General features: G+C 44.3%; 1 long non-coding RNA gene across 1 annotated transcript in view; it reads left to right on the top strand.

Annotated features, from left to right (window-relative positions):
* Positions 1-236: 236 nt before the first annotated feature.
* LOC138528436 (uncharacterized) overlaps positions 237-13774 on the top strand; it is a 255913-nt gene continuing 242375 nt past the window's right edge. Inside the window, exon 1 of the long non-coding RNA XR_011284141.1 lies at positions 237-675. This is a non-coding gene — a long non-coding RNA (uncharacterized lncRNA). The remainder of the gene's footprint in view (positions 676-13774) is intronic.

The raw sequence follows: 13774 nt of genomic DNA, 5'->3' as shown, positions 1-13774 counted from the left end.
TCGTGTGTCACTCTGTTTTTTCACTATCTAAATCCTATCTTGTACTCTCTCTATCACACACTTGTCATAGAAACAAGCTCTGTCAATACCAGGCAAAACAGCTGTGTGAAAGGCTGACTTCGGAAGGCAGTGTGTGTTTACTTGATTGACTGGGTAATCTGCCATTGAAATACAGAGAAACATCTGCAGGGACCTTTTCTCTAATGAGTGGCTTGTTTTCTGTTGTTGCTAGGAGACACAGGAGCCCGAGACAGAAAATGTCTGTTACGAGTGGGCATATTAATTGCCGAGTGAAAAGAAGACTGTTGTTCGTGTTATGGAAATAATTGTTGCGCCGTTGCGCTAAGGAGTTGATATAACTTTTCTGGGAATTCCTGAAAAGGGCAGGTCCGACTGCCGTGGTGCCGGAGAAACGTTTATGTAAGATGCGGCTTCGAAGAGCTGTGTCTTCACCGAGGGGCGAATTACGCCGTGATGGAGCTGAGAGGAGGGGCCGCACCTGGCATACAGCTGAGAGTCTGCTGAGCCTCCGTAAGCCAATCGGATGCCTAGAAGCTGAGGAGAGGAGGAAGCAACGGTTCCGGCAGCAGAATGGAGGTCTTCCCTACAGAAGCCAATTGCAGCATTGTTGCCGCCCATAAGCTACGCCCCAGAAAACGAAAAGAAGGCATTAAGGTACAAATGTTTTCTCTCAGCTTCAAAGGCAACCTAACTTATACGAGGTGACAGGAGAACTCCGCACGGCGGACTGAAGAGCAATAGTTATATTAAAAGTTGAAATAGAGGAAACCACAAGTTTGAAGCAAAAGAGACTGCCTAATCGAAACCTTAAAGTTCGTATGTAAACGTTCGCATTTACTGTTACATACAAGTTAAGACTAAGCAGTTAAAAGGGACAATAAAGAAGTAAAGACATAGCAATGATAAAGGTTTGAGATGCATGAGAGTTAATACAAATATTAACAATTGTCAAGAGTAAAAGAAGGTTTAAAGAGGAAGTTTGAGCAAGTGAAGAGGTTACAATCTAGAAAGAAAGAAAGTTAAAGAAAGAAAAGGAAGCAAGATACTAGAGACTTACCAACATACTTACCTTCATCAAGAGGGTTGCTCTACTACAGAGGCTGTCGCAGATCCTGCAACCTGTATCCTTTTCATTTGTGTGAACCTGAAAAATAAGAAAAAAGCAAAGGAACATTGGTTGAGATAAGAGTTAATAAAGTTATATTGTTAAGAATTACTACAGTTTCAGTCTGTTATTCTTATCCCCACCTTAAGACAGGTGACACTTGGTGGCAACGGTGGGATAAGAGGGGACACCATCGAGGCCTTAATTAAGACATTAAGTGAAGGACAACATCTCCTACAACAGGCATTACAAATTCAAAGCCAACAGGCACAAGCAGACCGGCAAGCCTTTGAACAAGCGCTACAAGTGCAACAAGCCCAATTAATTGAGGCTACAAATGTGCGAAGGCATTCCCAAGTACCAGCCTCTGTCTTACAAAAGTTTGCCCAGGGGGAAGACGCTGCACATTTTTTTGTGAATTTTGAGCGTGGGGCCAGAAATGCACAGTGACCTACTGAACGATGGTGCCACTATATCGCAGCACTCATGACAGGGGAAATGCAGAGTGCTTATCAAGCGCCAAATCCAACTGGAGATACAAATTACATAGACATGAAAAGAGTAGTCTTAGAGTGTTTGGGGCACGATGAAGAGGCATACAGAGAGGTTAAGTTACAACCTGTGGAAACTCCCCATCAACTTTTCTATAGAGTACAAGAATTAGGAGATAAGTGGTTACAAACACCCACAACCAATAATCAGGAAATGGCAGAAAACATTGTATTGGAGCAGTTTATAGAGGCGCTGCCTTTACCTATACAGTGATGGGTACGTCAACATCATCGACCCAGTCTAGTTGAGGCCGTCAATATTGCCTCAGCTTACCAAAAGGCGGGTCAAGGTCGACTAATAACTTATACAGGAAACTCCAGACCTGCCATGAATCCATCTGGGGTTGTCAACAGAACCCCAAGTAATCAGAGGTGGCCAAACTCGATGACTAGAAGAGCGGAATGGGATAATAGTCGACCACGTTCGACTAGTGTTGTCCCTGCTGGAAGTCACCCTCTGACTTACAACTCCACAGGTCTACAATGCTTTCAATGTGGCGATTGGGGGCACCTAGCCCGCTTATGTCCAAAGAGAGTCAAAACAGAACCAATGGATGTGGGTTCAATTGAAGTACCAAGAGAAGAAGATGACCCAGGATGTACCTCATCCACGAGATCACCTTACGTGTATACATGTGAGGCTGAAGTTGATGGGAAGCCTACCAGGGCAATTATTGATTCAGGAAGCCTCCAGACTGTAGTAAGTACTGAACTTGTGGGGAAACTAACAAACTCGACTAAAAGAAATCCCATTAGGTGTGTACATGGAGATGTAAAAGTTTATCCTACCAAAGAAATAAATGTGAAAGTGTCTGGAGAGCAGATGGAGGTTAAAGCAGCTGTAATGCTGGTATTGCCAGAACCCCTTCTGATTAGTTCAAATGTCCCTAACATTACCCAATTAATAAAAAAATTGGAAGAAAATTGGTTAGAAAGTGCACCCTTTTATAATCAGGAAATACCCAAAACTGTCGGTAAGGTCAAGAAAAATAGAGCTAATGTAAGAAGATTAAAAAAGGAATGGGGAGAGAAAAATGTTTTTCCAATTGCTGTCGATTGGTGGATTGACGAAGGTGGAGACAGTTTTCGAATGGCCCAAGAATTAGACCCACTTTTGAAACATGCTAGAACAGCGGCACAGGAAAACAATCATGGAAATGAACCCTATTTTATGCTAGACAATGGATTATACTACAGGGTCACAAAAGATGCAGCGGGGAAGACTATTCGTCAGCTATTAGCCCCAAGTAAGTTTTATAAAGCGGTATTAGAGGTGGCACATGTACAAGTTGGAGTGGGACATTTGGGAACGGATAAAATGACACAGAAGATTTTGGCCAGGTTCTTTTGGCCTGGTTTATACATCCAAGTCGCTAGATTCTGTCAGGCCTGTGAAGAGTGCCAGGAAAAAAAATAGGGCAAACGTAAAAAAAAGCTCCATTACAACCCATGCCAATCATCCGGGAGCCTTTTAGTCGGATAGGTTTGGATATTGTTGGACCATTAGATCCTCTTCTAGAGGACATAAATATATCCTGTTGATTGTGGATTACGCTAAAAGGTACCCCAAGGATTTTCCCCTTAAGTCTCTGACAGCACAGCAGATTTGTGATGTACTAATTCCATTCATCAGTAGGGCCGGGATACCCAAAGAGATCGTAACCGACCGAGGAACCAATTTTATGTCCAATGTTCAAAAACAAGTTTGTGAAATATTACAAATTGATCATCTGAAAACTGTGGTCTGTCACCCCAAACAGATGGACTCGTAGAGAGATACAACCAGACCATCAAACAGATGTTACAGAAAACTGCGGAACCAGAAGAAAGGAATTCGGACAGATTGTTACCGTGGATATTATTGTCACTACGAAATACCCCCCAATCTTCAACAGGTTTCTCTCCATTTGAACTTCTGTTTGGAAGACCATTAAGGACCCTGCTGGACATTCTGAAAGAAAGTTGGGAAGAACAACCAACTGAGGAAATAACTATTACGGAATATGCCTGTCAACTCAGAGAACGTGTAGAGAAGTTGCAATCGATAGCACGAGAAAATTTAATGAAAGGACAGGAGAAGCAAGAACAATATTATAACTGACATTCTCAGTTACGAAAATTTCAAAAGGGGGACCGAGTCTTGGTTCTCATTCCTACTTCAGAGAATAAAATGTTGGCTGCATGGAGAGGGCCATAAGTGATAGAAGAAGTACTAGGACCACTAACTTATAGAGTGAGACAACCCGATGAAAGAATAACCCTACAAACTTATGTAAACCTTCTTAAGAAATGGATCGAACCCACTACAACCCTGGCTATGATCAGTACTAATGAGGTTCATACAGAACATTTTCCACAACTCTTGAAGAAAGAGGGAAAAGAAGCTCTGAACATAAATAAGGATTTATCTATCACACAAAAAATTGAACTATCAAAAGTCTTAGATAGATATTCCGAAACATTCTCGTCTCTACCTGGAAGAACAACTCTCACTCATCATTATATCAACACTTCACCAGGAAAAATTGTCAGGTTAAGACCTCATAGAATTCCCGAAGCAAAGTTACAAGTGATTAACAAAGAGGTTCAAGAGATGTTAGAACTTGGTGTAATTGAACCTTCATACAATCATTGGTCCTCTCCAGTGGTACTAGTTGCCAAACCAGATGGGACCTCACGGTTTTGTAGGGACTTCTGAAAATTGAATGAGATCTCTAAATTCGATGCCTACCCCATGTCAAGAATAGAAGATTTGCAAGACAAACTAGGTAAAGCTAAGTATCTAACCACAATTGACCTCACTAAAGGTTATTGGCAGATACCTTTACATCCACTGGACTGAGAAAAAACTGCTTTTGCTACGTCGACTGGTTTATACCAATTTACGGTACTTCCGTTTGGGCTACATGGAGCGTCTGCAACCTTTCAAAGGTTGATTAATTCATCAATTAATGGGCACAAGAAATATGTTGGTGCATACCTGGACGATATTATTGTCTTTAGTCAATCTTGGGAAGATCAATTAGTACATTTTAATTGCAGTACTACAGCAGTTAAAAGCAGCAGGACTACACATAAATCTGAAGAAAACTTACGTCGCCAACTACCACACAAAGTATCTAGGGTATTTTGTAGGACAAGGGTTTATTAGGCCTCAGGAAGAGAAGTTGGCTGCGATCCAATATCTAAAATTTCCCCATGAACGCCAGACAGGTCAGAGCTTTCCTTGGATTCGTCAGATATTATCGAAGGTTCAATCCTCATTTCTCAAGTATTACGACCCTTTAACTAATTTGTTAAAGAAGGCAGCTTCTCCAAAGAAAGAATGGCGAACAGAAGAGTCTGAGAAAGCTTTTCGTACCCTTAAAAATGCTCTCACGGAAAATGCAGTCCTACGTTGTCCGGATTATTCAGCACCGTTCTTCTTGCACACTGATGTCTCTGGGACTGGCCTTGGGGCCGTGTTATATCAGAATCAGGGAGACAATGAAAGGCCAATTCTGTTCATCAGTAGAAAACTCTTTCCACATGAAATGCCCTACGCGACAATTGAAAAGGAATGTCTCGCAGTGAAATGGGCCATAGAAACCCTAACATATTACCTGTGGGGAGAGAATTCACTTTGGTAACAGACCATGAAACACTTGTATGGCTTGCAAGGAATAAAGACACCAATCCCAGAGTGTTGCAATGGTTTCTTTCTCTACAAACTTTTTCTTTTAAAACAGTACGTTGTCCAGGTAAATTGATGGCTCAAGCTGACTATTTATCACGTCAACATACCCTTCCCGAGCGTAAGGGCCTAGAAGGGGGGGGTATTTGACAAGTCTGCCACAGAAACAAGCTCTGCCAATACCAGGCAAAATAGCTGTGTGAAAGGCTGACTTCGGAAGGCAATGTGTGTTTACTTGATTGACTAGGTAATCTGCCAATGAAATACAGAGAAACATCTGCAGGGACCTTTTCTCTAATGAGTGGCTTGTTTTCTGCTGTTGCTAGGAGACACAGGAGCCCGAGATGGAAAATGTCCGTTACGAGTGGGCATATTAATTGCCGAGTGAAAAGAAGACTGTTGTTCGTGTTTTGGAAATAATTGTTGCGCCGTTGCGCTAAGGAGTTGATATAACTTTTCTGGGAATTCCTGAAAAGGGCAGGTCCGACTGCCGTGGTGCCGGAGAAACGTTTATGTAAGATGCGGCTTCGAAGAGCTGTGTCTTCACCGAGGGGCGAATTACGCTGTGACGGAGCTGAGAGGAGGGGCTGCGCCTGGCATACAGCTGAGAGTCTGCTGAGCCTCCGTAAGCCAATCGGAGGCCTACAAGCTGAGGAGAGGACAAAGCAACGGTTCCGACAACAGAACGGAGGTCTTCCCTACAGAAGCCAATTGCAGCATTGTTGCCACCGATAAGCTACGCCCCAGAAATGCAAAGAAGGCATTAAGGTAAAACGTTTTCTCTCAGTTTCAAAGGCAACCTAACTTATACGAGGTGACAGGAGAGTTCCGCACGGCGGACTGAAGAGCCATGGTTATAATAAAAGTTGAAATAGAGGAAACCACAAGTTTGAAGCAAAAGAGACTGCCTATTCCAAACCTTAAAGTTCATATGAAAACGTTTGCATTAACTGTTACATACAAGTTAAGACTAAGCAGTTAAAAGGGACAATAAAGAAGTAAAGACACAGCAATGACAAAGGTTTGAGATGCATGAGAGTTAATACAAATATTAACAATTGTCAAGAGTGAAAGACGGTTTAAAGAGGAAGTTTTAGCAAGTGAAGAGGTTACAATCTAGAAAGAAAGAAAGTTAAAGAAAGAAAAGGAAGCAAGATACTAGAGACTTACCAACATACTTACCTTCATCAAGAAGGTTGCTCTACTACAGAGGCTGTCGCAGATCCTGCAACCTGTATCCTTTTCATTTGTGTGAACCTGAAAAATAAGAAAAAACTAAAGGAACATTAGATGAGATAAGAGTTAATAAAGTTATATTGTTAAGAATTACTGCGGTTTCAGTCGGTTACTCTTATCCCCACCTTAAGACAGGTAACACCCTCCCATAAAACGTCTCTGCTAGGAGTGCTGGTGTACCATAGAGTATGGAACGGCAGTGCAATGAGACCAGCAGCCTTTACTGGGTTGTCCCCTCATGAATATACGGCTTGTTAGGTTAGCCGTTACCTAGAAACCATTCCCCTTCTCTCCACTTCGAAAATGACAATCTCCCGCACACCTGTGTGTGTATCTATCTCCCTGGACATTGTTTCGTTGTTGCTGTGTAGCTCTCTCTATTGTGACACCTTCTTCTACTTTCATTACTCTGTTTTCTCTCCTCAGAAAACGTACATGCAGTCACGCGTTGCCTGGTATTTACTTTTCTGTTTATATGTCTGTCTGTCTCATGTCTCATCTCTCGTCTGTGTCTCTAGTCACTTCACTTGTGTCTCTCTCGTACCTTCTCCTGTGCTTGGCGCTTTTCTTTCCGTTCTTTTCCTCTCCTCTCTGTTCCTAGATACCTATTTTCCCCTCTGCGTGTGCCTCAACTTTGTCCTTCTTCCTGTTTTTTCAGCCAACTTTCTATGCCTCTCTCCTCCTTTGCTCTTTTTACCTTTCTACAATTCCTCCTTCCTTTTCATGTGTCACTCTGTTTGTTCACTGAGTATCTAAATACTATCTTGTACTCTCTCTATCACACACTTGCACACCCTGTCTCCCCTCATCGCCCTCGCGGTGTAACTCCCCTTTCCTCCCTCTTCTTGTCCACTATCTGACTTTGTGAGGAATTCGACGAATCCGCACAGGAAGTGTGCGTTCGCCTGGGCTTTTAACATTTTTTTTGTAACAAATAGAATGATGGGAGATCAACCTCAGAAAATGTGTGGGGCTAATCCGCACACATTTCCCTATGCTCGCCGTACAACAAACACATAGCCAAGTGTACTCCGGGGGGACACAGCCCACAGGCACAGTCCTCCCTGTCACATTTAGCTGAAATGTGACAGCCACAGGTACATCAAAGCATTTTTGGAAGGGGGAAGGCAACACCTTCCTACTGCCACGGCCAGCCAATTAAATATAAAAGGCTCCATGGATCCACCAAGTTCTATTGTCAAAGTTCTGCGTGGTGGCAGCGCATACTGATGAGAGTTAAACGAAAGCAGGCTTGTGAAGAGACCTGGTCACAGAACTAACACAAGGGACAGGATACTAACACCTCTTTCATATGCAATGTGTCAACCTCAAGCTAGCACCCACCCCTCTGTATGAAGAGCAGTGAATGACATGTCTGGAACAACAGTTTACAGTAGGCAACCCCCACAGGGAACCCACTTTCAGAGGGAATACGTATGTGATTTGATGGAGATAGAAAGTGTCTTCTCACCCCAAACTTCAAGGGAGACCTGCACTTTGTTCAGGAGTCACAGAGAGCTCAATTAATCAGAGAGACACTGCTTGATCCTAATTTTGTGCATTAAAAACTCTGTACTGTTGTTTTGCGGCGTTTAAATGACTTGCTTTTAGAAACAAACGTGCCGCCGTGACCTTTGCAGAACAGCCTCTGCCTCTGCGCTGTCATGCAGGCCTGTCGGATGGCTTTATTTGGTCTTCGGTAAGTTTGGAACGTTTACTGTTTACCAGATACGTAGAACAAAATGCCCCCGTTTTGTAGTTAATTAGTTATTTCGGGCCGCGTTCCTTTATGAGGTATCGCTATTCTTGGTGCCTGCCGCTTTATTACTGCTCGTTATCTTAAATCGGACCATTGCTATCTTTATAATATTCCCTTTTGAACCGCAATATTGCTAAATGATGCTGCTCTGTGCTGGCTTGCTTCTAAAAGGAACTGCCAGCTTTTCTTTCTTCCCGGAGCTCTTGACGGGCCTTGTTGCTGGGCAACTACGGCGCAAGGGCAGACTTACTTGTATACAAAATTGTGAAACCGCTGCCTGCGTCGGTTCCCTTTGTTGCTGTTCCTCCTTCCTCGATCAGTTTCTGGAACGACTATTCAGCCCTGACCCTGTGACTGAACGCTCCGTAGTCCTCAGGTGGGGCCGCTGCAGTGATACTTCCTCTACTATTGTTGTCGGAATCTTCTGTCTTGGCTGCTCGCAGCCAGTCGCTCTTTGAACAGGGCAATGTTCAGCTGTAGGTGGGAAGGAAAAAAGACGCTGAGTGCACATCAAACCTTTTTCAAAAAGAGAGACGCTGAGTACACAGCAAACTCTCTGGATGTTTGGGTCCTGTGCAGGGTCCATAAACAGCTTGTGTCTTTCTGAGCTGAAAGCAGCTCATTATATAGGACCCAGGGGTAGCCCCTTGGTCTTTGTAGTGTGTCTGTGGGGGCTGTGGGGCCAGCCCCCAGGCCGGCCTGCAGTCGACAGTCTGAGCCCCTGGGGGGGCTCATGTTTGTTGTTCCCCTGCCTGGCTGACCTTGCTTTCCCTGGGTGCTTAGCACCCATTTGTTATTGTGGAAGGGTGAGGTGTTCCTTCACACCTCACCCTTCCTGCACTTTGCAGCGCAGAGACTATGTGTCTCCTCGCTGTTGGGGGAGAGAGGGGAGTTGGGCCTTGCGGGAGGGCAGATGCCCCTCTCCTAAGTCTGCTGCCATGGGGCAGCAGTTACCCGGCCTCGCTTGGGGCTGCCCGGCAGCGTTGCCCAGACTCCAAAGTGTGTACTGGGACATTTTTCCCAGATGTTGACTTGTGAAAAGGGCCCTGCGGCTGGGTGAAAAAGTCTCAGTGGCTCCTCGTTGTTATGAGGAACTGGATAAGGCAGAGACACAGGAGTGCAGCAGTTCGTTTGTCAGCTGCCGCACATTAATCCGTGCGTCCCTTTTATTATACAGATGACATCTGCACGAGTCCGGGTGGGGGGGTGTGGGGGAAGGTCTTGTGGGGGGGGATTCGAGGGTCCAGACATAACATCCCATACCAACTATAAACTGACATAACATTATGTATATACCCCCTAAAAATTATACATTGTCCATAATTACTTTGATGACATACAACTAATAATACACTTGGACAATTGGGGAAATGTTCAATAACAGTGGGATATGGGCATGGCATTCCCACAAGAACTACTTCATTATTCCAGGCAGATGTTATGTCACTCACATGCCCTTTCACTGAGTCCGAATTAAGCCTACAGGTAGTTCACAGCATCCGGGCGATACTTCACTGTTTCGTGCACTTTAAGTGTGCCACCCATACGCAGGAACACAGCTTCACAAACGTACATCACAGTCACTGGGCTCAACACAACATGGGTGCTAGCACTTTCTCTTGTTCACAGCTGGAGAGAAATTCGATGGATTGCTGGGGGATGGTGGCAGGACGGCAGTGGGTTGCGCCCATGGGCTGCTACTTGACGTTCCCTGGTCGCTACAGGGCGCTCGGCTTTACTGTGGCAGGGGGGAAATCCTTGCATTGTGGCAGAAGCAACCCTGCCGCAGCAGCCTGGGCCTCTGTAACGGCTGCAATGTGAACCGCAACTTTCCCCACAAGGACCAAACGGCTGCTGTGATGGGAGACACTCTTCTTCCCTCCTACGGGAGACTTGCCATGCAGGGCCATCTTAAGCACTTTTGGGGCCCTGGGCACGAACATCTTTGGGGTCCATCCTCCACCAAACCAAAGGAATTACGTGATCTAGGCACGGCCCACGCCCTCGTCGCGATCACAACCCACATGTTCATATGCTGCCTCGCAGCATATAAAATAAGGATGTTTACTCTCTTTAAGTCCCCTTACCCTCTTCATTCTTGCTTTAATCAGAATGATAAACAAGTAGCATTTGAATGCCAACATTATCAGTGTACGAAGAGGTTACATCTGTTCTAGTATAGATACAGGATACTTTTTAACAATAGCACCCAGGAAGGCATGCAGCCTGGAGTTTTAATGCCGGACCGTATGTAAAAAGTACATGTAACCCAGAATAGACAGAGAACTCACATTAGCTGCCTTATAGAATGCAAAAGTGCTCAATCATGGATAGAGGAGACCAGCTGGAAGGAAGGAGAAAGCTACACATGTCCTAGCATGGATAGTGGATGCAGATTAGAAACTACCAGGAAGGTGTCAGTATCCAGACTGACTGGGATTAGAAGAGGTTCATGGTTTTCAAATAGTGTTGCCATTAGAGATCAAGCAACAAGTAAGTGCCTGTGGTGTGCAATATATCAATGCTCACTATTATAGTGGAAGCAACACCATAGGCAGTGAAACCATGAGTGAGGCTGTTTTGAAGATCATACCCTGAGAAGAAAATCACTCTGAAGGGCTGACAATATTGAAAGGTTTTGGGACTTGCAATTTTGAGGGTTTAGGCAATACAATATTAAATTAAATGCCCAGGATCACACATTGATTAAGGGGTGAAGCTGGGATTTGGGCCAACTCTGCAATTTCTGCATTTGAACACTTTCTTTTCCAGTTCTAAGCATGAAGTCAAATTATCTAATTTTATAGAACTGATTTGGAAAGTACGCAAATCACATTACCAAACATGACAATTTTTCAAAACAAAATATTATAGAATGGTGTTAGGCAAAATGGAATTGATTCTAGCTTCATTTTCTCCATCATCAAAGGAAGTTTATAAGTACTAGCATACCAATCGATGTGATTTAACAGATTTAATCTGGGTTTGTCTTTTGTACTTTAAAGCTTTAAATACTACCAACACACTGGCTTGTGATATTGTAATTTATAAATGTGGAGAAAAACCTTTTTTTGTGTCAAAGAACAGACCTTAAAATATGCTTGTCCGAGGCCTGCAACATCTTGTCCGCTCTATTCTGTCTACCAACCCTTCCACTCAAACGGCCTACATAAGATGAAAGATCAAGTGGTGGGCTAAACGATAACACCAAGAAGCGAGAAGGCAAACCTCACAGAAGACAGCACAATAATGCACGAGATATTAGATGATTTGACCAGGATCACTGAATTGTCTGCTGGCAAATCCAGCGTACAGGCATGAACGCTTTGGTTTTCTTGAATTTGGATAATTATTCACCTCTTGGACCAACAGTGTATGCTCATTGTTGTAGGTGATTGCCTAGATTTTACAACACCCCATCTGAACCAATTTCTAGAGCTTCACTGTACGGATGAAATGTTCGTTTTTATAGCAACCCCCATCTGGTGCAGGTACATAGCGGATAATAGCACCTGTTGTGCTGCAAAACCAAGTAGATATGCAGGCAGCTTTATAAACTTCAGACATAGGGAAGGCTCACCCAGCCTTGCAGAAATGTGCTGTTCTAATCTTGCATGTGAACACATATCTCTGCAATGGGTGCGTTACCCACTGAGCTAACTTCTGAACCATTGTGGCACTCAATTTATCAATATCCATTTCAACTTTGGCTATTGCACATGATCAACATAATTCCCACAGGAAGAAAAGAATGCTACAGAGTTGTGTCGTAAGGAACACACACTATGTGTACCAAAGTCAACACAGAAAGCATTACATGATGTTCTGATCAGAGCAGAATGTACTTGCCAAAACAGACATGCAATAGGTTTATCAAATATCCTGACATGTGCTATTTATGTCTGGGGAATAATGGAATCTTATTTCTTTAGATCAGGCAGTCTTGTGCCCCCCCCCCTCCCCTCCAGGGTGGGGGCCCTGGGCAAGTGCCCCTTTTGCCCTCTCATAAAAACGTCTCTGTTGCCACGAACCATTGCGGCAGCGCTGCCAACATCGCGCTCTCTCTCAGGCGGGAGACATGCCCTTCATTGAGGCTGCGACTGCTTCACTTCTCCCATTTCTAATCCAGGTGGCAGGTACTTATCTCATACAGCGGCCCGCCACTCCCATCCACATCGCGGCTGCACTGCCCACCGACTCTTCTCCCTCAATGACAGCGGCGAAAGCCTCTCCTCCTCTCCACGGCTGCACACACCTTCGCAGCTGGGCAGCGGTATCACGCTGGCGAACTGGCGGTAGTCAGGTCTTCCCCTGACATACTGTGGTCAGTGCTTGGAGCCCTCACTGGGGGCTGCAGTGGCGGGCCCCTGTGCACCACAGGGCTTCATCAGCCATGCGGATGGTCATCGGATCAGGTCCCACACAGAAATTGTTATGGGGCACCAGATAGGGCCGGGCCCCCCTCCGTGTCTTATGTTACATAGACACAGGATTCCAGCAGTTCGGTTGTTAAATGCCGCACGTGAACATGTGCAGCCCTTTTATTGTACAGATGACATCACGTGTCACTGGACAAGCCCTGGTGGAGGGGACCCGGACATAACACTGGTAGGTAGTTTTGACACGTGTCTTTGTTTCAATTAATGCCCTGCTAATGGGCAGCTGTTAAGCTGTCAACCCCTAACCATTCGGGCAATTGTTCAAGGGCCTGGCTCACCTTCTGCAGCAGGCACCAGCAGGACAAAATGCAGATGAGAAAAAGGAAACTTAACAGTGGCAACGCAATCACTGCAGTAAAATGTTTATTTTGCTAGCAGTACCTTTCTTAGGCTTTTAGTCAATTGGCACAGTGATGGTACATTTCCAAGTAAAAGACCCCCACACCGCCCAAATTGGCTCACTACCTATACAATTCAAATGAGTAGCGAAATAAAGTTCTGTTTAAAGGTCCATTTATATCCATCATCCAACTTAACATGCAAGTAAGGTTTTGCTTTTATGTGGTTAGTGAAATGTTCTTAACATCATATAGCAGCAAGCTGGAAGTGTGTGACAATTTCTATACGCAGGTGAACCTTACTACATTATTTCAGTGCGTGCCTTAACGTACTCAAATTACAGTGGTGTGCAACAGGAAATGTTTGAATTTGTGTTATCTGGGACTTGTAGTTTTCCATTCAGGGTTTGGAAATAAAGCAACAATTATATTATTTTGCCGTAACAACATGTTTCCAAATATATGTACATGTAAATAATCACTACAAGACACTATATTTGTAGTCCTTGAAAGCCAAAACTGATATATTTGTACCAAGCAAAGCTCAAAGTATGTGGGAAAGGGTCTGCGTTGCAGCGTGGGCTAAAGTCCTCGCTTCAATGCTTAACCACAGTGTGTGATCCTGGACAACTTGTTAATCTCACTGTGCCTC

Source organism: Ambystoma mexicanum, chromosome 7q (genome assembly GCF_040938575.1).
Source record: "Ambystoma mexicanum isolate Mex_15411 chromosome 7q, UKY_AmexF1_1, whole genome shotgun sequence".
In the NCBI taxonomy this organism is placed as follows: domain Eukaryota; kingdom Metazoa; phylum Chordata; class Amphibia; order Caudata; family Ambystomatidae; genus Ambystoma; species Ambystoma mexicanum.
The sequence above is the reverse complement of the archived record's forward strand: the minus strand, read 5'-3'. Positions and strand labels throughout refer to the sequence as shown.